The sequence below is a fragment of the Macaca nemestrina genome, chromosome 5, assembly GCF_043159975.1.
Source record: "Macaca nemestrina isolate mMacNem1 chromosome 5, mMacNem.hap1, whole genome shotgun sequence".
Taxonomy (NCBI): domain Eukaryota; kingdom Metazoa; phylum Chordata; class Mammalia; order Primates; family Cercopithecidae; genus Macaca; species Macaca nemestrina.
Window position 1 is genome coordinate 169,699,208 of NC_092129.1, and position 26,921 is coordinate 169,726,128.

Here is a 26,921-nt window from a genome sequence, read left to right on the forward strand (position 1 = left end):
GGCTGCTTTGTTCATGAACCCATTGGGCGATGACAGGGATGGCTGGGGAAAGAGGCTAACTAGTATCCACAGAATCGGTCATTCTGTCCACTTGACTATTAAAATCCTCTTCTACTGAGGTCACCTTTTGGCAGTCATTCACATGGGACACAATTATGTTGACTTTTTTTTCCCATTCAGAGAGGTCTACCTACATATCTCTTCCCCACATTTCTTTGTCACCAATTTTCCAGTGGAGCTCTTTCTACATCCCTGACCATCCGGGCAAACTACTGCTCACAGCTCATAAATGAGGATAAACAAATGTCAACCCATTTCTCTTTCCAAGCAAAGTGAACAACAAGGTGCACTACTCAAAGTTCTGCCCACTGGAAGGAATTGCTTTCACCACCATCCTTCAGAGATGTCCCAGAAAGGGGCAGCAGTGCTGCAGCTGTCTACCTTCAGGTGGTGCCTGCATGTTGTGCACAACCATCTGTAAACCAAGCCTAAGTCTTCTCTTCCTCTGTCACTGATCATAGGAAACTCCTCATGAGACTGGGAGAGATAAGGCAGTGTAGCAGGAGTGGGAACCATGAGCATCTGCGTCACTTTTTCATGTAACTCACTTGTGCCTGCAGGACCTGCTCAGTCCCAATCAGTCGAATCACTTCCATTTGATGATGGAGTGCTTCTATGCACACCTGATGTTATAACTTGCTGGGTAAGAAAACACCCAGTTCATGATGGGCAGCTCAGGTTGCATGGTAACACGGTAACCCATAGTTAAGCATTTAGTCTTTACTAAGGCTCAGCAGCAGGCCAAAAGCTGTTTCTCAAAAGGAGAGTAGTTATCTGTGGAGATTGGCAGGGCTTTGCTCCCAAATCCAAAGGCCTGCATTGCAGTTCACCCATAGATGCCTGACAAAGGCTCCAAACAGCATCCCTATGTGCCACTGACACTCTAAGCACCATTGCTTGGCCCTGCTGGATCTTACGGCCCAAGCGGCAGAGCAGTTTGCACAGCAGCCTGGCCTGTTACAGAGTCCTCTCTTGTTCTGGGACCCACTCAATATTAGCAGCTTTTTGATCACAGTAATACACCCAAAGGAAGAATATGTTGCCTCCAAAATCTGAAGAAGCCCAGTAGGCATTGCACTTCTCTTTTGGTTGTAGGAGGGGCCAGATGGAACAACTTAGCCTTCCCTTAGAACGGATATCTCAATAAGCTTCACAACATTGGATGCCTAAAACTTTCACTAAGGAGAGGGCCCCTGAAGTTTGTTGGATTTATTTCCCACCTTCTTACATGCAAATTTCTTACCAATAGGTCTAAAGTAGTTACTGCTTCTTGCTCACTAGGTCCAATCAACATAATGTCATTAATCGCATGGACCAATGTAATACCTTATGAAAGTGATTGAGACTCCCATGAACTAGATTATAATACAATGCTGGAGAGAGTTAGCATAACCCTGAGATAGAGCAGTAAAGGTGTATTGCTGGCCTTGCAGTGAAAGAAAACTGCTATTGGTAGTCTCTATTGACAGATATGAAGAAAAAGCATTCGTCAAATCAATAGTTGCCTATCAGGTTTCAGAGAATATGCTAATTTGCTCAAGCAATGAAACCACATCTGGTACAGCAGCTGCAAGGGGAGTCACCACCTGGTTAAGCTTATGATAATTCACTGTCATTCTGCAAGATCCAACCGTCTTTTACATAGGTCAAATAGGCAAGATGAATGGGAACGTGGTGGAAATCACCACCCCTGCATTTTTCAAATCTCCGATGCTGTCACTAATCTCTGAAATCCCTTCAGGGATGCAGTATTGCCTTTGGCTTACTATTTTCCTATGTAAGGGCAGTTCTAGTGGCTTCCTCTTGGCCTTTCCCACCATAATAGTCCTTATCCCACAGATTAGGTAACCCATGTGGGGATTCTGCCTGCTGCTGAGTGTATCTATTCCAATTATGCATTCCAGAACTGGGGAAATAACCACAGAATGGCTTCTGAGACTCACTGGGTCAATGGGACACAGACCTGAGCTAAAACTCCACGAGTCATCTCACCTCCATAAGCCCCTACTCTGGCTAGTGGACCAAATGATGGTCCCTGTCTCCTAGATTCCATGTCAGTTCAGAGCCTTTGTCTGGCAGTACCCAAAAGATCTGATTATTTCCTTTTCCTCAAGCCACACTTACCCTAGTAAAAGGCCGTAGGTCCCTTTGGGGAGGCTTGGGGAAAAAGTAACAGTATAAATTATTGGCAGTGTACCAGGGTCCTTCATCAAGGGGACCCAGTTTCCTTTTCATTCAAGGGGTTCTGGCTCTGTAAACTGGCTTAAGTCTGGGAATTCATTTAGGGGCCATGATTCCCCACTTTTATGATTCAAGATAGACTTTTGCTTACTTGAACGTTGCTGTTGACACAGATCGATTAACAATTTAGTAGGTTTTCTATCTGCTTCACTTCTGAAAACATCATGATCAACTAGCTAATGCCATCGGTCTGGAAGCCAGGCTATTCTGATTGCTGCTTTGACTCTACTGTCCCTTAAGGTAACCACACTCACTTTGCCTTTGGTGGTTAAGAGCTGCCACATGGCTCCTGCCACGCTAGGATCCAATCACTCCATTGCATTTAGGTTTCCCAGTTCAGTGACTGCGGATCCCACTGTAAAGTCTCACCTACAGAGAAGAGTGATCATGGAGTTTTTCAAGGATACCAGGGATTCCCTCACAAATTTATGTCTCACAATTGTGGTGAAAAATATATCTTCTGGACTCTCCCTGGGTGAGGGGGAAGATACTAAATGACAAATCCCCTCTAACATTTCAATCTCCCTAAGCCTTTGAATCACTTCCTCTATATTAAACCGGGGCAATTCTAGCATTTTGAACTCACTCAATATCGCCCACCTTTTGGTCTATGTTTCAGCCAACCAACCAAATTTAGTCCCTTTGTGTTGTTATGAAGGAATATTTAAGGCTGGATACTTTATAAAGAAAAGAGGCTTCTTTGGCTCATGGTTCTGCAGGCTGTACAAGAAGCATGATGCCAGCATCTGCATCTAGTGAGGGCCACAGGCTGCTTCCACTCATGGCAAAAGGTGAAGGGGAGCTGGTGTGTGCAGAGATCACACGGCAAGAAAGAAAGGTGGTAGGGAGGGAGGTACTGGGCTCTCTTAAACAACCAGCTCTTGGAGGAACAAATAGAGCAAGAATTCACTCACTCTTGCAAGAATGGCACCAAGTCATTCCTGAGAGATCTGCCCCCTGAACCAACACCTCCTACTGTTCCCCACCTCCAACATTGGGAATCAAATTTCAACATGAGATTTGAAGGGAACAAGCAAACTAAGGTATAGCACAAACAATTAGAGCCCTTTCTAACTGCCTGAGCTGCAATGTTAAATACAGAATCTCGGCTTAGTGAGTCCACATCAATGAATTCCACCTAATCCAACTTTATATTCCTCCTGCCATTATCCCACACCCTCAATATCCACTCCCACACATGTTTCCCAGATTTCTATCTTTATAAATTAGAAACTTCCAGTAGTTCTTTTGAACTGTAGTACACTTCCTTGTGAGTTACATTTTGTACCTTACCTTCAGGAGCCTACTAGGACTTGAATCAAGTTATGGGTCTAGAAGCAAAGAGGGGTGATAGAAATGGGTCTTGAGGAGAATCATTGTCTAGCATGTCATCTACCACAGAGGGGGTCATTACAGTTTTCTAGGACAATGCAGGTTTAATCCCATCAGATGAGAGGTGAGGGGCTGAAGAGGCCACTACCACTGGGAGTGGGAAGGTGGCTTCCACAAAGGATAGAGAGGCCTCTTCCACTGGCAAGTATTTATCAGATTCCAGGGGCTCGATTTCCCCAGTTTCATCAGGTCTTCCCACATATCCCCATTCCAACTATCAAAGTTCATATCTTCCTCACTTCAACGTTAGACTTCCTGTGAGGCTGAGAGTTTAACCTGTGCAGTAATTCAGCCAGTCTCAGGATAAGATTCTGTGTTTGATTTTCAGCAATCATAGCCCTGCTGCTAAAAGCAATAATGATATTTCAGGGCACACATAGAAGATTTCAGGTTTTGTACATGGGGCTTAAACTGAAGATTCAAATCCCTGAGCTCATCCTTTTCTTTCCCCACTTTGTCCAGTGACATTTGGATCAACCAGCCAATCTCATTATACTTGTTAGTTTGCAAAAAAAAAAAAAATTGTTCATAAGTATATACATAGCCCCCACAACCACCCCCAGCTCCTTGCTTCTTGTAAGAGGTTGCTAAGGAGTATCCAATGGTGGTATTTTACATATCTCTATTGTAAGATCATGCCATGGACTACCGGTGCTCTCATTACTACTAAAAATAAAGTCATAAGCATCTTTAAATCTAATCAGATTAGAGAGCCAATTCCAGAAACCACAGAACCAATTCAGAAAACCCATCGTTAACATTCCTTTTTTTTCTTTTAAATTTAATTTAATTTAATTTTTTGAGACAGGGTCTCATTCTATTGCCCAGGCTGTAGTGCAGTGGTACTATCGCAGCTCACTGCAGCTTCAGCTGCCTGGGCTCAAGCAATTTTCTCACTTCAGCCTTCTGAGTAGCTAGGACCATAGACACACTACCCTATGCCTGGCTAGTTTTTTCTTTTTTTATTTTTCATAGAGATGAGGTCTCACTATGTTACCCAGGCTGCTCTCAAACTCCTGGGCTCAGGCGATCGTCCTACCTTGGCCTCCCAAAATGATGGGATTACAGGCGCGAGCCACAGCACCTGGACTTCATCCTTAACATTCTGTTTCTCTAGAACTATAAAGGAAGTGGGAATAGTCATACGACATTGCACATGTACTAAATGCACTGAATTGTACACTTAAAAATGTTTAAAATATTAATTTTACGTGTATTTTACCACAATAAATAAATAAATAAATAAATAAATAAATAAATAAATAAACCAGTTACAAAAAAAGGAAAAGAAATAACCCAGGCCTGAATGAAGGTAGGCAAGGGCAAAAAGACCCTCAATTCAGAGTTTAACTCAACAGGAAGTGCTGATCAATTTGATGGTTGAATAAGGATAAAAGCTCAGAGTTTTAGAGTTTTAAGAAATAAAATATGAGTCTAAGGTTTTCTATCTGTAACTTTACATTCATCTTTCTTCTAGGATTTAGTCAAAAGTCTTTTCAACTTTTGGACCAATGATTCTATGCTAATTTGCACTTTCAACTGAACATTCATACTGTAATTTTGTCCCAGGCAGAATTAAAGTAAAGATTCCAGATCTGGGCTTGAATCTTTACCTACTTACCAAGATGTACCTACTTCTTCCGGAGACAACATTCATGATTCTTAAAGATTTCACAAGCGTGCTTTCTAAAGTAAATTATAAACAGTGCCAAAGAATTTGCTTCACTACATGCCTATAGGGTGGTGAATCAGGCTTAACTCTTCCTCCCCCACCCCCATTTCCCCATTCACATCTCACCTGACGTCTTCCTTTGACCTACTTTTTCAGAAATCAAAGAAGTAATCTTAGGTGATTTGAAGTCCCACAGCCATTGGTACTTACTCCTCTTAAGCTACTCTTCTTTCTGTTCCTTCTGTCTACTGTCCAGGGCAAGTGGCTGGAAGTAGTAAGGGGTCAATGCCAAGTGAAATCCTCTGGCGTTTTCTTCTGACATCCAGGAATCTGCAAAGTGAGTTTGCTGGGAGCGTCCAGTTTTTTCAGCTTAACGTTAGGTGTACTTTCTGTCTTCGGCACAAATTGTTTCCAAATGCCTGTGGGTTGCAATATGATTTTCCCATCTTGAAAATCTATTAAAAAGGAAGAGATTCTTCACTTCTCCCCACCCCACCTCCAGGCACTGCAGATGGCGATTAACACCCTACACAGCCCCTCCCCGTAGCATCATCAATTTTTTGCCTGCATTGCATCTACTTCACAGTTTGAGACATGCCAAATCACACACGTTCTAAGTACTTGTTGCTAGCAACAAATCTCTCTTCCTCAGTGGCCAAGCAGACTATATTTGGAATGTCAGAGCACCTAGCCCTTCCCTGGCCCACTTCCTTTAGCTGAGAAGTCTCCAAGCCTTAAAGTAACCTCACCCATGTTTCCTTGGGTTCTGCTTGTTGAAGGAACTCTTTGGATGAACTCGGCAAAACACAAAGTGACAACAAAACAGAGAAACAATCAGATTCTTTTCCATGAACTCCTTTTCTTTAAAAGTGAGTGTTATTAATCCCTACCTTATGGGAAAATTGTGAATGTATTTAATGAGCTCATCAAAATATACATACATATATATATATATATAGAGAGAGAGAGAGAGAGAGAGAGAGAGAGTCTCACTCTGTTGCCCAGGCTGGAGTGCAGTGGCACAATCTCAGCTCGCTGCAACCTCCATCATCTCACAGGTTCAAGCAATTCTCCTGCCTCAGCCTCCCAAGTAGCTGGGATTACAGGCGCTCACCACCAAGCCCAGCTAATTTTTTTTTCTTTTTGGAGACAGAATCTCGTTCTGTTGCCCAGGCTGGAGTGCAATGGGGCAATCTTGGCTCACTGAAACCTCTGCCTCCTGGGTTCAAGCTTCCTGCCTCAGCCTCTCGAGTAGCTGGGACTACAGGCAAATGCTGCCAAACCAGGCTAATTTTTTTGTATTTTAATAGAGATGGGGTTTCACCGGGTTGCCCAGGCTGGTCTTGAACTCCTGAACTCAGGCAATCCACCTCCCTTGGCCTCCTAAAATGCTAAGATTCCAGGCATGAGCCACTGTGCCCGGTCTAATTTTTGTATTTTTAGTAGAGACCAGGTTTTGCCATGTTGGTCAGGCTGGTCTCATACTCCTGACCTCAGGTGATCTGCCGACCTTGGCCTCCCAAAGTCCAAAGTGCTGGGATTACAGGTGTGAGCCACCGCGCCCAGCCTGAGCTCATCAAAATATTAAAACTAGTCCATCTTTAATGGCAGTGTAGACCTAGCACATGGCTGGCAGTGTATAACTGCCAGGTGTTTCTCTTTTTCTCACTGTTTCTCTCTCTTTTTTATTGAGGTAAAATTCACATAACATAAACCAAATCATTTTAAAGTGAACAATTAAATGGCATTTTGTACTTTCACAGTGTTGTGCAATCACATCTCTATCTAGTTCCTAAATATTTCCATCCCCCGCAAAAGGAAAGGCATCCCCATTAACCACTCTCCATTTCCCTCTCCTGAGCCTTCACAAACAACAATCGACTTCCTGTCTCTGTTCATTTAACCTGTTTTGGTTATTTTATTTAAATGCATTTATATGTGTCTGGCTCCATTCGCTTAGTGTAATATTTTTTAAGTTTTTCCATATTGTAACACGTTTTGGTAATTTATTTCTTGTTATATCTGAACAATCTTCTGTTGTATGGATATACCACAATTCGTTATCTATTTAACTGTTGATGAACATTTGTGCTGTTTCACCCTTTGATGTTTGTAAATTATAAATAGGGCTGCCATGAACACACATGTACATGTATTGGTTTGAGTGCCTGTTTTCAATTCTTTTGAGTATATAACCGGGAGTGAAATTGGTATTCACCCTTTTTTTTCTTCTCTTAATGATCTCATGTCTGCATGATCCTTAATGATGCCCTGTTTTAAAATTCCTGACGTTGTTTGTCACTAGTTCATTTGTCTCTAGTTTAACTGACCAATCTTGACAGCAATTTTTCACTTTTATTAGTATTTTAAGGAATCTGCCTGTGGTTTGGAGAACCTTGTCTGCTTATACATTTGAATTAGTGATAATGATTGCTTTCTCTTTGGATTTGTTTCGCCACTCCTTTGGTAATGTCTGGAGAGGGCTGCTTAACTGACATGATCGAGGCTCCATTTGTATGTCCTGGGATCCCTCATCAGGCCTGTGCACTCCCAGACAGGAACCTGCATCTTTGTCCGAGGGCCATCCCTAGGCTGCCTGAACTTACTTAGCCTATGGGCATAGTGGGCTGGAGGTGTGTGGGAACTAACAGCCTCCGGAGGAAACCTTTAACTAAAGACCAAAGGCTGTCAGGGTGTAAACACCCTTCTTGCCCTTCGGCTGGGATAATTCTGAAGCATATTTTACTTAGTTTTCTAGAGTTCTTCTTGGTAATTAATGCAATCAAGCTCCAGTCTCCTGCTGTGATGACTGCCTTCATAACACACCCTTTATTATTTATCTGTCTTCCCTCCATATCTCACTTCCTATCTGTTCCTACTTGTCTATTTCCCTGTGAGGGACTGAACTGTGAGCCCCTCAAATTCAACATATGAAGCCCCTAAATTTATTTGTTCGAGTCTGAAGTCAAGGTACCTAAGAGTGTGGCTTTATTTGGAGATACAGCTTGAAAGAGGTGATGAAATTAAAATGAGATCATGAAGGTGCACCCTAATCCACTATGACTGGTGTCCTTATAAGAAGAGATTAGGACGCAGACACACACAGAGGGAATCCCATGGGCAGACACAGGGAGAACACAGACATCTGCAAGCCAAGGGCAGGGGCCTCAGAAGAAACCAAACCTGCTGACTCCTTGATCTCAGATTTCAGCCTCAAGAACTGTGAGAAAAAAAAAAATTTCTGTTGTTTAAGCCACCTAGCCTGTGATACTTTGTTACGGCAGCCCAAGCTAATTAATTCACTCCCAATTAAACTGTTTGCCCTTGAATCCTTGGCTCAAGGTCTGCTTCTGGGGAACCCAAGCTAAGATTCAAAGTTTATTGATTTTTTTCAGTGTTTCTTCTTTTCTAAATATGCATTTGGAGCTATAAATTCCCTTCTAAGCATGGCTAACACTCTGATATGTAGTATTTGATAGTGTAATGATAAGTATTTGTAGTATAATGGTAAGCTTTGATAGGCAGTATTATTATTTAATTCAAAGTATTTTCCATTGCAATTTCTATTTAACCTGTGGCTTATTATAACTCAGAAGAGTTTTACATTGGCCTTATAGATGCTCCTGACACATGTGTCACTTCTGCTCACAACTCAAATGACCAGAACTAGCACAGGGCTCCACCCAGCCACAGGGGAGCAGAAAGTACAACCTACTGTGTTGTTGTTGCATAGAACATCTTTCTACATGTTTCCTCTTGCATAGGTGCTAGAATTGCTTTAGAATAGGCTATAAACCTGGGGTGGAACCACTAAGCCATCTTATTAAACCCATCTACCATTTTATTGGAAATCGCCAAGCTGCTTTCCAAAGTGATTGTGCAAGTACACATATTGCCTGTGCATATTCTTCTGCACCCTCACAACCCTTCATATTATCAGACTTTTAAAATTTTTTGACAATTTTGGAGGCATGAAACAGTATCCTATTGTGTTTTAATTTGCATTTCCCCGACTAATAGGCAGGTCAGGCTTTTTCATTTGTTTGTGGTTGTTGTTGCTTTTTGTGTTTGTTTTTTGAGACGGAGTCTTGCTCTGTCATCAGGCTGGAGTGCATTGGCATGATCACAGCTCACTGCAACTTCCACCTCCCAGGTTCAAGCGATTCTCCTGCCTCAGCCTCCCAAGTAGCTGGGACTACAGGCACCTGCCGCCACGCCCAACTGATTTTCGTATTTTTAGTAGAGACGGGTTTTCACCATGTTGACCACGCTGGTCTCTATCTCTTGACCTCATGATCCACCCACCTCAGCCTCCCCAAGTATTGGGATTACAGGCGTGAGTCACCGCGCCCGGCTAGGTCAGGTCTGTTTTATACCACATGTCCTGTGATGGTTTCTACTTTATATAATTGTATTCTTAAAATAAATTTTATGAAATATTTTCCATTTTAATAAAAATTAAGTTTTTGTCCTATTTGATAATAATTCGTGGCTCATTTCCCAATAGTTTACATCATAATTCTCTAAAACTAATCCTTGCATTTTAGCAAGATTTCAGGTCTATTTAATTAGCAAGGCTGAATTTAAGAATGAACTTGAACTTTATCAGGGGTCAGTAAACTTTTTTTTTGGTAAAAGATCAATAGACATTTTTTATCTTATTTATTTTTTTGCTTTGCAGGCCACATGGCCTCTGTTGCAACTACTCAGCTCTGTTGGTATAGCTGAAAAGCAGATATAGACAATATGGTGTGGCTGTGCTTCCACAAAACTTCACTTGTGGACACTAAAATGTAAATTTTGTGTAATTTTCACATGTTACAAAATATAACTCTTCTTTTGACTTTTTCCTCAGCTATTTAAAGATGTAAAAATCATTCTTGACTCAGACTATAAAAAACAGAGGCAACAGGCCATAGTTTGCTCTTGGGCCCTAGCTTGGCACCCCCTGAACTATATGAAAGCTTGACTCTAAAGGCAAAGAATGTGATAGAAGCTGTCTACCTGCTGTTAATGCAACCCACATTGCAATCAACATGAAGGATTAAGATCTCGGCCAGGTCTTTCAATCGTCTTTCTCTATTTTTGTGTCTTACAAGGATTTTCTTAGATAAGTTTCATGAGCACGGTAGATCCAATGGTCTCAAAAGATTTACCCTGCATTCTGCAAGCACAGGTGTTTCACACAGCAAAGCCCAGGAACACAGGTCTTGCAGCCTCTGGATAACCAGACCAAACTCGTCTCTCACCAGTAGTTCAAAAAAACCCATGCTATCCTCATGCAAATAAACTTATGAAATGCTTTGCCAAATGATTTGTTCAGAACAGTAAAAGCTGGATACCACTTTGTGTGGAAGAAGAGGAGATCCAGTAATGACAATACATCTTTTGTCAGAAAGACTTACAAAGGCTGTGACATTCTTCTTTGGAGTGTTGTCATTGTGTTGGAAGGGATGAAGTGGTTCTAGGGCACACAAAAAAAGGGTTATGAACATCTGAGAAGACTACAGATAAGTCCTTACTGCTGATTTTGGACACAGGTAGGTTACAGAGATGTTACACAAGCCCTCTGGCTTATCAGTCACCCAGGGTCTGCCTCTGCAAGGCTAATACCATGGTCACTATACTCTATCTCTCTGAAACGCTCTGGAGTCTATTCCACATGTAACTGAATGTTTGTTCAGGTAGAAAACCACACTTTGGCCAAATAAGTCTTTGGTTTGTTCCAGGCCAGCCATATGAAGATTCAGATGAGCAACCTGTGCTTCCTTTGCCTTATCTCTCAAGAGCTGGGGCTTTATTTCTATTCCACCTTGAACAATTTTGTTTGAGTACAACATATTTACTGATATTGTCAGCTCAAGTCATTGTGGAATGAATACTTAGATGCTGCGTTCTTCCAAAAACTGAGCAGAACCTCCCTCCTGTGAACATTTTCAATAGGTTGTTTTCAAGGTGAGAAAGTGGGAGGGAGAAGGGGACGAGCATCGAAGTAAATATTTTTTTCTTCTTTTACTTTTGCTACTGGGAACTTTCCTGTCGAGGAAGGCAGGTCCCCTTTTATTTTATCAGATGCAGAGGAGTTATGGTACCTCTGTTACCAGTTCCTTATCCACAATTTATGTTTGTAACAAGGGACCTGTTGCTACCAGTTACTGATGAAAACAAAAGCTGGTGGCTTTCTGGAAGAAGGGGGCAGGTCAAGAGAGTTGCATCATGGCCACACTCCTCTAAGTTTCTAATTGTCTTTTTATTTTTTGAGACAGAGTCTCATTCTGTTGTCCAAGGTGGAGTGCAGTGGCTCAGTTTCAACTCACTGCAACTTCCGCCTCCCGGTTCAAGCGATTCTCCTGCCTCAGCCTCCCGAGTGGCTGTGACTACAGACCCATGCCACCATGCCTGGCTAATTTTTGTATTTTTTGTAGAGACAAGGTTTTGCCATATGGGCCAGACTGGTCTCAAACTCCTGACCTCAGGGGATCCACTCACCTCGGCCTCCCAAAGTGCTGGGATTACAGGCATGAGCCACCGTGCCTGGCTCCTAATTGTCTTTTTAAAAGCCTTTTCCCCTTTTTTGTGTGTGAGTTATCTTCACCCTCACTGACCACCAATAACAAAAAAATAAGAAATAAAGAAGTGAAGTGAGAGATGTTTAGAATATTTCTGTGATGTCAAGGCAGATCCAGTAATTAAAGTTTTCCCTTCTGCCTATCTCAATTTGATCCCAATACACATTTTCTTTTTTTTTAGGTAAGTAACTTCAGATTTCATAACCCACTATAGCATATAATTCTCAGGCTGTTAATGGAGTAGAAGTCATTCCTGTGGCTGGTATATCTGAACTGCCTGCATATCAATATCTTTTGAGAGAGAGCACCAAATAATCATTCGAAGCCTAGAAGTGAAAAAGAACAATCCATTCACACGTGAAACATTTATTGGATATCTTATATTTTAAAAACATTGGCTCATCACTCTGGGATATGAATAAAAAATTAGAGGAGAAAAGATGAATATAAAAACATACGGCAACTGAAGAAGGACCGAAGAGCTGATAGCAAGGATTCTGTCTCAGGTGTTTCCAAAGGCAGAGAGAGTCTACAAATCAGTTCCAAAGACATGTGTTCTCCCTTCCTCCAATTCAGCTACCACCACGACTCCACCTGGCCCCTTAGGGACTCACACTCCCCTTGTATTTCGGGGAGGAGAACAAAACTGGTTCTACCTTAGGAACTAAAACAAGAACATGGGTCCTGTGCTAATCTGAAAGGTATTTTTATCTAAGGAAAAGACTTGGGTTTTTTTCATGTTAAGGTTAGATATTTTCTCTGGGGACTGTGATGAGCACCTCCTGAAAAGTGAAAATCTAACGGGGTGTGTGTGTGTGTGTGTGTGTGTGTGTGTCCCCGTATATGTGTGTGTGTGTGTGGAGGTGTGTAGAAGTTTCTTCTAGAATTATAAAATTTCTTTTCTTAGGTAATAATTTTCACATTTGCTAAGTTCTGAGTGAATCTAAACTATTTTGCTTTGAGTTTGTCTTCCTATTACTAATCCATTTTCTGCTCTAGAGGATTTTGAAGATAAGGTAGGTTTTGAACCTAGCCCACTGACTGCCAAGCAATAGCCATTTATATGGAAAGTAAAAAAAATAAAGAAGTTATTGGCATCAGAATTGACTCGGTCCTTAAAATATTCCACACCTAGATTTCTCAAAGAACTAAAAACAAAACTACTATTTCACCCAATCTCACTACTGGGGATACACCCAAAGAGAAAGAAGTCATCATATCAAAAAGATGTCTGTACTCAAATGTTTATCACAACACTGTTCACAATAGCAAAGACATGGAAGCAACCGAAGTGTTCATCAGTGGAGGACTGGATAAAGGAAATGGGACAGACTATTCACCATGGAATACTTATCCATCCATGGAAAAGAACAAAATCATGTCTTTTGCACCAACATGATGGAACCAGAGGCCATTGTCCTATGCAAAATAACTCAGAAACAGAAAGTCAAATACCACATGTTCTCACTTGTGAGAGCTAAACAATGAGTACATGTGGACATACACAGTGAGTGGAATAATAGACATTGGCGTCTACAGAAGATGGGAAGGTGGGAGGGGTTTGACAATTGGAAAGTTGCCCATTGGGTATCATGTTCTATATTCAGGTCATGAGTTTGCTAAAAGCCCAGACTTCACGTCTATGCAATATATGCCTGTGAGAAATCCGCACTTGTACTCCCTAAATATATAAACGTTAAAAATAAATAATTAAATAATCCATACCTAAACCATTTGCAGTGGAAGATTTTTGCACTGTTTTATTTTCTTGGGGTCATTTCCTACCCTGTGTTTTGGCCATCTGCGTATGGTTATGGAATCACTGTCTCTGAGGATGCGCTTTCCTCTTTCCTGAGCTGGCGAAACCTAGGGGAATCACTAGAATAAACTTGACTCTCTATTTATGCGGATTTGCTTCACAGGGAATCCTTTGTATCAACTGAGTCACTGCCATCAAAATATCCATGGGAAGTTCACATAACCTCATTTCCCTCTGTTAATGCTACTGAGTAAGGCACAAGACAGGAATATTCTTAGAGATATATGGCTTCCTCTTAATCAGAGCTGGCTTAGAGTAGAGAAACAGGGTCCCTGGGGACAAAGGAAGGCACTCATGAACTCTGGCCACTGTAAGACAAACAATGGAGACCTTATTCTTAATTTAGACTCTAAGTAAAGGTTTTCCTGGTGACCTGGTTCCTCTGGAGGCATCGCACTGCTCCAGTGATGTTTTAGCAACTTGCCCTGGTACCCTGAGTTCCCACCTTGCTCCTTGTCACCCATTTTCTTTCAGGGTATCTGGAATTTTCCTCTGATTTACACATTTCCTCCATAGTTCTGCACAATACCAAAAATAAATATAATTTCCTTCCTCTTAAAACCCGATAACCATTAGGCTAGAAGAAGAGCTACTGTTTGGGAAAAAAAAAAAAAAAAAGTCTCCATATCACATCCTGCCTAGCAGTAAATTCAAACTTGATCTCATAGTGAGGACAGCCTGATTTTTCTCATGCTTAGGAAATCACCAAGCCATGGTGACACTTTCCTGGATGTAGCTATTGTAGCATACTGGGGCCCCTGAGCCATGCAGGGTCACACAGTTTGTCTGGGGTGAGAGGTCTCATTCAAAATGCATTATGCCAAATTTCCCTTTCAATTAAGTTTTGGCTGTACCACCTCCACTGCCCCACCTGTAAAATGAGGAAACTTCTCTTATAAGAGAATGAGAAAAGAAGGAAGAAGGAGGAGTGTCCAGAGGGATAGAAGGGGAGGGGAAGGTGATTTTTCTTTTCTTTTCTTTTCTTTTTTCTTTTCTTTTCTTTTCTTTTCTTTTCTTTTCTTTTCTCTTTCTTTCTTTCTTTCTTTTCTTTCTTTTCTTTCTTTTCTTTCTTTCTTTCTTTCTTTCTTTCTTTCTTTCTTTCTTTCTTTCTTTCTTTCTTTCTTTCTTCTTTCTTTCTTTCTTTCTTTCTTTCTTTCTTTCTTTCTTTCTTTCTTTCTTTCTTTCTTTCTTTCTTTCTTTCTTTCTTTCTTTCTTTCTTTCTTTCTTTCGATGGAGTCTCACTCTGTCACCCAGGCTGGAGTGCAGTGGTGGTATCACTGCAATCTCTGCCTCCCAGGTTCAAGCTATTCTCCTGCCTCAGCTTCCCGGGTAGCTGGGACTACAGGCGCACACCACCACGCCCAGCTAAGATTTTTGTATTTGTGGTACAGACAGTGTTTCACCATGTTTGCCAGGCTGGACTTGAACTCCTGACCTCAGGTGATCTGCCCGCCTTGGCCTCCCAAAGTGCTGGGATTACAGGCATGTGCCACTGAACCAGGCCCCGGAAGGTGGTTCTATAAAGACCTGGCCTTCCTCCGGCTGTCATCTGCCGATGGTCTAGAAGAGCAGATTTTGGGAGGCCTAATTCTACAGCTGCCCAGGGATGTCCAGAGGCGCTGAAGTACCAGCTTTCCTCTACCAAGGAAGATCCCTGAAATCACCCACAATGAACAGTGCATCATCTTTCAAAGGAGGAAATTCAGCCCGTTTTTTCCATTATTGGAACGTATCTCTGCTTCTCTTCCTGAGCACTACATAGAGTAGTTGGCACGCATTTCGGAGCCATGTTGTGTGAAAAATATGGCTCACCATGTAGTTGGATGTGAGTAAGTTAAATGTGACTGGAATCCATCTCCACTGTAATGCAAAAGGTATGGGCATTCTCCCACCTGGTCCTTGAGAACCCTGGCAAAATATTTGTGATCTTCTGAATTTAATATAGTTACAGGGTAATTGACAGGCAGAACTACACTTCCCTTCTTCCCCAGGAAATGCCTGGTATTCATTCTATGTTAAATTTGTTTGATTTCAAAGATCAACTGGATAATTCATGGCTTCCTGCTCTTTCCCTTACTCAAATGCCTTCCCACTCCATTTATGAGTCCAGAACAGGTCAACATTTGAGGACCTAGTAAATCAAGTTGAGTTTGGATTTCCGTTGCAATTTTGTGACTTCCTATATGAGCACTTTATATCACAGAGAAGGAAGTCTGGAGAGCAGGAGAGAGATAGTTCAGAGAAGTCTCCACTCATATTTATGAAGACATGTAAAAACATTCTCCCCAGGCCCCACATCACCCCTTTTTTAACACCCAGAATTCCAAAAGAATGAGCATTATTTTCATTGATTGCTGCCACAAGCAGGAACAACAGGGCCAATCTATATTTTCTCCCACAAAATTTGGAGAGGCATGTTATATAGAGAAATGACTAAAGGAAAAAAATGCATGCAAGTATAACAGAATGGTGTTTGCTTATTGTGATTTGTTAATATACATCCCTTGAACTGAACTAGATAAAAGTAAATAAATACTATGATTTGTCTTGTGCCAGTATGCTTAAAAATGGAATTTTATTTCATCCTTCCTGTCATCTTACAACATTTCCAAATATTAATTTAAACATTTCATAACTCCAGTGTACATTTTGCATCAGGATAAGTGGTATTGTATTGAAAAAGTTATCACAATTTTATTTTCTTTTCCTTTTTAGAGACAGAATCCACCGTGTTGCCCAGGCTGGCCTCAAACTCCTGGACTGAAGGAATCCTCCCACTTCAGCCTCCCAAGTAGCTAGGACTACAGGTGTGCACCATCAAGCCCGATCATCACAATTTTCTAATCAATTCCCAGGCTGATATAATTATTGAACGTGAAAGAGTAAATACAGATAGGTGACAAAACCAAATTGGAGGTTGAGATTATCTTGCCCAGTCCAGATCCTGCTTTCAAACAAGATTTGGGATATTGTCTCAGAGAATTCCCAACAAACATAGAATGAAATAAAATCCAGATGAGAGAAACAAATAAAGAGCTATGAGAAAGCAAACGAGGAGGTGGTCATGTCTGTGAGAAAGTTCTGAGAACACTTTCACAGAGAAGATAATAGTGGAGCAAGGGGCATGGACCCCACTGGTTCTGCCTTACGTGGTCCCAGAAGCAGCCTAGGTTAACAATTCGTAGATTCTCAATAAGAAGTTGTTGAATTTATAATGGAAGGAAAGATGAAGAGATAAGAACTAAAGTTGTACTCTTAGAAAATATCTATATGTAGAGGGCAAAAGAAGGAAAAGGAAGACAACAAGAAGAGGAAAGTAAATAGAAAACTAGGCATAGTATGAAGGGATGTCAAAAAGAATTTGGTGGGCAGTATTTTCTAACGCTGTAGAATAATGCTACTTAAAGTACGGTCCTCAGATGAGTAGCATAAGTATTAACTAGGAACCTGCTGGTAATACAAATCCTTGGCCCATCCTAGACCTACTCTATCAGAGTCTCTTGGAGTGGGGGCCCAGAATCTGTGTTTAATGAGCTCTCAAAGTGATCTTTATGCACATTAAAGTTTAAGAAAAAACGTGGCATATTTCTGGAAGATAAGTTGCTACTAACAGAACTCAAGTTTCTGATTCTTAGAACCAAATTCTTGCAATCTCCTAGGATCTTCCCAGAATTAAGTCACAGGGAAATTACTGTATTAAATTGCTAATGTATAAATGGTTCAAGGTAAATAGCTTATTGCATGCTTTATTTTAAAATCTTTCTTTCATTGTAATGTCCCACTTCAGTTAGAGTGATAAGGAAAACAGCATTAAACTTCCTCAGTTAATAATACCTGAAAACCACTCCAGTATATTATTAAACAACTCAGTTCACCTCTGTCAGCTACAGCCTCAAGAAAAATTACAAAATGTTTTGAATTAAACAAAAATGAAAATACAACATCTCTAAATATACAGGATGAAGATAAAGTGGTACTTGAAGGGATATTCATAGCATCAAGTGATTTTATTAGAAAAGAAGAAAGACCTCAATTTTAAAATCCCAGCTTTCAATTTAAGAAACTAGAAAAAGAAAAGCAAAAGAAACCCAAAGGTAGCAGAAGAAAAAATATATAAAGATAAGAACAGAAATCAACAGAATTTATAAAATAAAACAATAGAGAAAAATCAATGAAGTAAAAAGTTGGTTCTTTGAAAGATCAATAGAATTAATAAACTTTTAGCCAGTCTGACAAAGAAAGAGAGAAAAGGCAAATTACTACTACTGGAAATAAAAGACGGCACATAACTACGACTTCACAGATTTTAAAAATATAATAAAGGAATACTACAAAAACTCTACAGACATAAATTCAAGTTAGTTAAAATGAACCAATTCCTTGAAAGACACAGACTATCAAATTCACCCAAGAAGAAAGAAATAACCTAAATAGCTCTATTCTTATTAAAGAAATTAAATTTGTAGTTTAAAATTTTTCAACAAAAGAAATCTTCAGACTCCAATGGTTTCACTCCTTAATTCTACCAAAAATTTAATAATGAAATAATACCAATTGTATATTACTTTTTGTTAAAATAGAAGAGAAGGAGGTTTTATTCATTTATTTATTTGAGACAGAGTCTCCCTCTATCGCCCAGGCTGGAGCACAGTGGTGCAATCTTGGCTCACTGCAACCTCCACCTCTTGGGTTCAAGCAAGTTCCTGCCTCAGCCTCCCAAGTAGCTGGGACTGTAGGCATGTGCCACCACGCCCAGCTAGTTTTTTTGTCTTTTTAGTGGAGATGGGGTGCCACCATTTTGGCCAGGCTGGTCTCGAACTCCTGACCTCATGATCCACTGACCTCAGCCTCCCAAAGTGCTAGGATTATAGGCATGAGCCACTGCGCCTGGCCGAAGGAGTTATTTTCTAAATCATTCTTTTAGGTCAGCAATACCCTGACATAAGAACCAGACAAAGACATTAAAGGAAAAGATAACTGCAGAAGAATATCTCCCATAAACATAGACAAAAAATTCTCAAAACAATATACTAGGAAATCAAATCCCACAGTATATAAAAAGAATAATACATCACAATTAACTACAGTTTATCCTGGGAATCCAAGGTTTGTTCAATAGTAAAAAGTTGATCAGGTGTGGTGGTATGTACCTGTGGTCCCAGAACTTGGGAGGCTGAGACACAAGAATCACTTGAACCTGGGAGGCAGAGGTTGCAGTGAGCTGAGATCAAGCCACTGCACTCCAGCGACAGAGCAAGACTCTGTCTAAAAAAAAAAAAAAAAAAAATCAACCATCATATTAATATATTTAAAAAATATTATATCAATTGATGTAGAAAAATCATTGGACAAAATTCAGCATCTATTTGTGATGAAAACTCTCAGCAAACAATGAGAAAAAGAGAAATTTTTAACTTTGATTTTTCTTAAGATTAGGAGAAAAATAAAAGATCTACTTTATTCTTAGTCAACATCATACTATAAAATCATCTACATAGAAATAGCCATGGTATCTAGCAAAAAGCTCCTAAAACTAATAAGTGAATTGTTTAAGCTTGGAAGATACAAGGTCCACATATACCAATCAATGGTATTTCTACAGACTAGAATCAACAGTTGGAAACAAATTAAAAGAATACTATCTTAGCTCATTGTGTGTGTATATATATACACACACACGTGTATACATATATATGTATATGATATATACACACACATACACATATATATATCATAATACTTGAGACTTTTTAAAGAAAAGAAATTCATTTGGCTCATGGTTCTGGAGGCTGGGAACTCCAAGAGCAGGGCACTGGCATCTGGTAAGGGTCATCCCATGGTAGAATGGCCAGCAAGCACAAAAGACAGGAAGGGTGGGGCCGAATTTATTCTTTTATCTGGAATACACTCCTGAAATAACCAACCCACTTCCACAATAACAACATTATTCCATTTATGCGGTTAAAGACCTCATGGCCTAATCACTTCCTAAAGGCACAGCCTCTTAATACTGCTACAATGGCAATTAAATTTCAACATCAGTTTTGGTGGAGACATTCAATCCATAGCAAATACCATTTATAAAAACTCCCCCAAAATGAAATTTTTAGGTGAAAATCTAACAAAACTTATAAAGGATATGCATGCTGAAAACTACAAAATGCTAGTGAAAAATCAAAGAAGACCTAAATAAATGGAGACATATACCATGTTCATGGTTATGATGTCAATCATCCACCACTTAATCTACAGATTTAATGTTATTACCATCAGATTTTGTTTTTTGTAGGCACAAAAACATTCTAAAATTTATATTAAAAGGCAAAAGAACTAGAATAGCTGAAACAATTTTGGAAAAAAAGATAAAGTTGGCAGACACACTACTTGATTTGTTTTTCTTTTCTTTTTTTTTTTTTAAGTATGAGGCCAGGCACAGTGGCTCATGCCTGTAATCCCAGCACTTTGGGAGGCCAAGGCAGGAGGATTTCTTAAACCCGGAAGTTCAAGACCCGTGGGCAACAAAATGAGACCCCATCTCTACAAAAAAAATCAGAAAATTGGCCAGACATGGTGGTTCATGCCTGTAGTCTCAGCTGCTCAGAAGACTGAGGCAGGAGGATTGCTTGAGCCCAAGAAGCCGAGACTGCAGTGAGCCATGTTCCTGCCACTGCACTCTAGCCTGGGCAAGAGAGTGAGACCGTGTCTGTCCCCACCCCTGAAGAAAGGTGTGTCTATTGTGTTGCAAACTTTGTTTGCTAGGTTCTGGTACTGAGAAAATAAGGAATATGACATTATCCTTGCCTTGAAGCTACTTACAATTTGATGTAAACTCACTCTCAGTTTTACCCTGTGATTCCCTTCATCTTATGTTTACAAACACTTTTGTGCCCCTGCTTCCCAGCAGGCAAAACTAATAACCATATACATAGTGTTTGACAGATTGAGAAATACCTAGGCTTTGGACAGACGCCATTCTATTAAAGCTAATGCTTTCCAGGTCTGCCTGCTCTGGGTACTAGAATCTTGACCAAACGTTAACTGGATACCCGGCTTAAATTGTTCTGCTTAAATAATACATTAATGCAGCATTTATTGAGCACATTTTACTACATTTGCATTTGAATTAGGATAATATGATCTCTGCCTTCAAGGGGCTCTGAGGTTAGTGGGGACGTTAAACTCTAAATAGGCCGGGTGCGGTGGCTCAAGCCTGTAATCCCAGCACTTTGGGAGGCCGAGACGGGCGGATCACGAGGTCAGGAGATCGAGACCATCCTGGCTAACACGGTGAAACCCCGTCTCTACTAAAAAATACAAAAAACTAGCCGGGCGAGATGGCGAGCGCCTGTAGTCCCAGCTACTCGGGAGGCTGAGGCAGGGGAATGGCATAAACCCAGGAGGCGGAGCTTGCAGTGAACTGAGATCCGGCCACTGCACTCCAGCCTGGGCGACAGAGCGAGACTCCGTCTCAAAAAAAAAAAAAACAAAAAACCTCTAAATACAGAAATTAATGAAAAAGATGGCATGGGACTGAAAAACAGGCCAGATGCCAAATAATCAAAGGCCTCAAATATTGTGCTAAAAAGTTGCAATTGTATCATACAGATGATGACAAGCCATTGAAGATTTTATGCAAAGGAGGATTCTCAATGACTTTATTCACTGCATTCAGTAAACAGTTACCGAATGTCTACTATACACCACGTGCTAGTCAAGATTCAGCAAATACAAAAATAACTAAACCATGACCCTCACTCCAGCAAGCTCAACACCAAGAAACAGCCCACTGTGTGACACTGATTCATTTACAAGTGAAGCAGGATATTATCTTGTGGAAATAATCCACGAGGTTTTTTCTTTTTTCATTGCCCTCCCTCACCCCTCATGTAAGTAGCCATTGAGTTAACATCCCCACGTGAGAAAAATGACTGGGTTGAATGCAGAAATCAGCTCACATACTTCCTAGCTTTTGGTTTCAAAAGCATAAGCTCCAGAGTGGAGAGAATATCATGGAATCAGCAAATCCTGGGGGCCAGATGGAGGTTGGAGGATTGGGCTAAAGGGTGGATTCTTTCTTCCTCCACCCTCTCTCTACCGGACTAGAATCCCCCCTTCCACTGCAGGGAGGAGGAGGAGAGAAAGAGCCTGGGGTCTGTGCATCTCTGAGCAGTAGGAGGCCAGATGTGTCTCCTGGGTATGCTGCTGCAGCTGTAGGAAGTCTGCAGAGAGAGATGGATACCTGGCTATACAGGCAGCAGATGAAACCAAAGGCAGGTTTGCAAAGATGCCTGTGTTCTAGCCACAGCACATAGGCAGCAGAATGCCAGTGCACCCAAAGGGGCTGTGTGGAAAGAGACGATGGAACTTAGGGTTAACTGAGTCAGCAGAGGACTGCCAAACAGAGGGCTCTAATACCCCAACCCTAGTACCAGGCAGGGCCTCAGACCTAAGGCACAGTCCAGGAGTGGGGAGAGAGGGCCCCAAGGGTGACTGAATTTCAAGTTTTTCTAGCCTGGCAGAAAGTGCACTGTGCTCTAATGAATATAGTGAGATGTCTGTATTAGTCCATTGTCACACTGATATAAAGAATACCTGAGACTGGGTAATTTAAAAAGGAAAGAAGTTTAATTGACTCACAGTTCCACATGGCTGCGGAGACCTCAGAAAACTTACCATCATGGCAGAAGGTGAAGGGGAGGCAAGGCACGTCTTACGTGGCGGCAGGAGAGAGAGAGCATAGGGGAAACTGCCACTTTTAAACCATCAGATCTTGTGAGAGCTCCCTTACTATCACAAGAACAGCAGGGGGAAACTGCTTCGATGACCTAATCACCTCCTACCAGGTCTCTCCTCCGACATGTGGGGATTCCAATTTGAGATGAGATTTGGGTGGGGATCCAGAGTCAAATCAATGTCTTACACAACTAAGCAGGTAGACTTGAGGCTGAGTCCTGCTACACATGTCAAATGACTCTGAGACAGGATAGGTGACAGATTCTGCTAGGTCATAGTGAATGTGCAGGAGAGGGGAGAGGTCTTTTCAGAGGGCTCAGGTCTGAGCTGAGCTTTGAAGGGTAGGATGAGAACCTGTGAGTTGGAAGGAGATTTCAGATAAACGGGACATTTACAGGTGTGCCACCTCCCAGGAAAATTTAAGAAGTTTTGTTTTGTTTTCACACAGTTATATTTTGGATATATGCTAGGGAAAAAAAGTTGGAAAGTCAGGCACAGAAACCAATGTGAAGGGCCTCATTTCTAAGGGTAAGGATTTTGTACTTGAAGATTGAAGAGTTTTAAGTAGTAAAGAAATATGATTAGAATGTCACAGATAAACAAGAAAAATTTTCAAGGGTAGGCTGTCATTAAAAAAAGACAAGAAAAACATGTTAGTGATAATGATCTAACCCACAGTATGTAGCATAAAACTGCATATTATTCATTAAACTATTAACATACACATATGCATGTAATAGCAATGTTCAATTAAGGCAAGAATCGCTTCCTTTTGTTCACTGTTTTAGCTTCCAACATAGTTCCTAAAACACCAAAGTGCTAAAAAAAAAAATTGTTGAAATGAAAACAAAAGATATTATCTATCTTGTACAATAAAAGGCATCTTGATTATTCAACATTGTATTCTAAGTTCTCAGTATAGCATTTGGCACATACAGGTGTTCAGTAAATATTTGAATAAATGAAGGAATTATTCTGTAAGTATAAAAAAAAAACAAAATAATGAACACATAAAGAACATCAATTAGTATAAAGTTGCAACCACTATAGCTTTCACATGTGAATCTTGTACTTCTGGCGGGAATCAAATGAAACTCTTACTGAAGTGGGACTCATGTAAATATCTCCACTTTGGCCTCAGTCTGTGGCCCACTGTCAACCTGATTATGAACCTTGATCATATAACAGTCTGTGTCCCACGGTGGTTCACACCAGAGGGGTTGTTTCCAACAGTGTAAAATTCATTGTCTCTCTCTGCTTATGGCTGTTCACAGTTGACTTAAGGGCCTCGGATCGGCACCATATTTGTACAGCCTTGGATAGCTATTCTTGTTCATATGTACCCTTGCACACAGCACACATCTGTGTACTATAGCTCATGCAATTTTTTTTTTTTTTTTTTTTTTTGAGGCAGGGTCTCACTCTGTCACCCAGGCTGCAGTGCAGTGGTGCAATCATAGGTCACTGCATCCTCGAACTCCTGGCCTCAAGCGATCTTCCCTTGTCAGCCTCTTCTAAAGTGCTGGCATTACAGGTGTGAGCCACCATCCCTGGCCTACCTCATGCAATTTAAAGAGGCTGTTCTCGGTCAGCCATGGTGGCCCACACCTGTAATCCTAGCACTTTGGGAAGGCAAGGTGGGCAGATCACTTGAGGTCAGGAGATCTAGACCAGCCTGGCCAACATGGCAAGACCCCATCTCCACTAAAACGAAACACAAAAATGAGCCCAGCATGGTGGTGCACACCTGTAGTCTCAGCTACTTGGGAGACTGAGGCAGGAGAATCACTTGAACCCGGGAGGCAGGTTGCAATGAGCCAAGATCTCTGCACTCCAGACTGGGAGACAGAGGAAGACTCTGTCTAAAAAAATAAAATAAAATGAAATTTTTTTAAAAAAGAGGTTATTCTCTAATGTTAGACCTACAAAACCTCTGCTCTTGTGTGGACCACCAGTACCTGGGGTGGCTTCTCCGTGCTACTGTGTAGGCAGATTTTGTAAATCACCCTGGTTTTCAAAAAGAATAAAACACTCTCTAGCTTAAGCATTAACAAAAAGTCTTTCTCATAATTCTGTAGTTTCTGGTCCTGTATTACTTTATCAATGGGATATTATTCAACTTTAAAATGGAAGAAAATTCTGACATATGTTACAACATGGATGAGCCTTGAAGACATTATGCTAATAGAATAATATGATTCCACTTATAGGAGGTACTTAGAAAAGTCAAATTCTTAAGAGACAGAAAGTAGAATACAGATAAGCAGGGGTTCAGGGGAGGGAGTGGGGAGTTATTTTTAAAGGATAGAGTTTCTGTTTGGGGTAATGAAAATGTTCTGGACATGAACTGTGGTGGTGGATTCACAATGTGAATCTACTTAATGCCACTGAACTGTACACTTAAAAATGTTTAAAATGTTACTTTTTATGTTATGTATAGCTCACTACAATGGAAGAAAATTTTTAAACATTTTTAAAAAGCTAATTGGAGACTCTGAGCTCATGGCTATGGTTTACACACTGTGAGGTCCAGTAGAATGATCTGGCTCAGCTATTTCTCTGTGGACCCCTCCTTGTCAATTTCTTAGCCTTTCCTCTTGGACTAGTTGTATTCTCCAGAGAAAGACCTTCCCAACTTTTGCTTGAAGAATAGTGACAAGTTACCAACATGCTGGAAGCAGAGTGAGGGAAGAGGGCACAGGTCTTGACAGTCAGTATGTAAATATGTATTGAACCCTCCTTCAAACCTGCTTAGTCCTCCTTTTATTAAATTACCCCTGTCCTAAACTGCATCTGGTGGAACCCTGTCCAGAGACCCTCTCTTTGATCCTCTCTGGAGAATAGATCCTCAGGCTTCTGCTGGGCTGAAGGAAAACTGCACAGAGAGGAGGATATTTCAAGTCTTAAATGGATTTTAACAAATCCTCCCATTTTGCCCTTGCCCCTTAAGCCCTACTTCTAGAGACAACTGATGCCACCATTTTCCGAGCCTTTGGGGAGTTTTTTAGTGTCATGAGGTTTGTACATCTATTGATTCTTCTACTGGTTTAGATTCATGTTTCTTAGGTCAAGTAAGTCAGTTGCCATTTGAGTATCTGCTTTCCAGCTTTCAAGATGTTATTACTATTTCCTTCTCTCACATTATCTTTGTTTTTGTGGGTTTATACAAGTAAACAAACAAACAAAATGCTTTACTGTTATCTTACTGGGGCTTAGGAAGATGCAAGAGTAAATGTATATGTTCATCATCTTTGCCAGAAAGTCTCTTAGGTCGTTCGTACAATGCCATTTGTAAAATTGTGGTCTCCTAGCCTCCGTTAGCAGAAGGAAGCCATCTAAAACAAGAACAGTGAAATGTTACTGTCACTTGATGGTGGTCAGTGAACTCTGGAGTTCTATTTTCAGTTCTGAGCACAAGCTTTTAACACTAGAAAAACTGGAATTGTTTTAGTGGATGGTGGCTAGAATATTAATAGAACAGTTGAAGGGACTGGGAAGGTTTTCAACAGAGAATGGAAATTTTCAGAAGTTGACCTCAAATATTCAAAAAGCTGGATGTCCATACATTCATTCATTTATTTGGTAAATCTTTACTGAGTCCCTGTCATGTGCTAGCAGGCATTCTTCTAGCATGGGAACACAGTGGTAAATGTGACCAAGTCCCAATTTTTGAAGAGTTTATATTCTAAGGGAGGAAAGAGTGATTTGCTCTGGATGGGCCAATTGCAGAAATAGAACAAACGGGTAAAAGCCATAGAGAGACAAATTTCAAATGAATACAAGGAAAAACTGTAAAGTGTTAGAGCAGTTGAAGTGTGATGGACAACCTGGTCAATGCTCTCAGAAGCTGATTAGAACTAGGATACTCCCAAAGAAACGGTTCAGCAGAGAGGCTAAGAGCATGGACTGTGTGTGGAATTCCAACTCTACATCTTGCTTGAGGTTGACTGTGGCCAAATCACAACCTGTCAGGGCCTCCACTGTTTCAAGTGTAAACTGAGGATGATAATAATCTATGGTCTAAGGTGTCGTGAGGATTAAATCCAGTTAATCTGGATAAAGTGCTTAGAAGAATGTGAGGCACACAGTAAATGCTACATAAGTATTACTAATGTTATTTCTTTTTATTTTTAACCTACTTTTTATTTTGAAAAAATTTTAAATCTACAGCAAAGTTGCAAAATAATACAATGAACACTATAGTCGCTACCTAAATTCCCCAGTTGTTAACATTAGGGGCACTTACTTAATCGCTCTGAGAATGGTTTGTTTTTTCATTTGTTTGTTTTTGGACCATTTCAGTATTAGTTCCAGCTATCATGACACTTCACCCCTACATATCTCAAATACCATTTTCTGAGAATGAGGGCCGTCTCCCACATAACCACTGTAGAACTATCATACTCGGAAAATGTAATGTTGATACAATCCTATT

At 40.7% G+C, this 26,921-nt stretch overlaps 1 long non-coding RNA gene across 1 annotated transcript in view; it reads right to left on the reverse strand.

Moving 5' to 3' along the window:
* The window catches only part of LOC105482468 (uncharacterized), a 63,087-nt gene that overhangs the window by 16,958 nt on the left and 19,208 nt on the right, over positions 1–26,921 (reverse strand). The window contains exon 2 of the long non-coding RNA XR_987636.2: positions 5,576–5,820. This is a non-coding gene — a long non-coding RNA (uncharacterized lncRNA). The remainder of the gene's footprint in view (positions 1–5,575; positions 5,821–26,921) is intronic.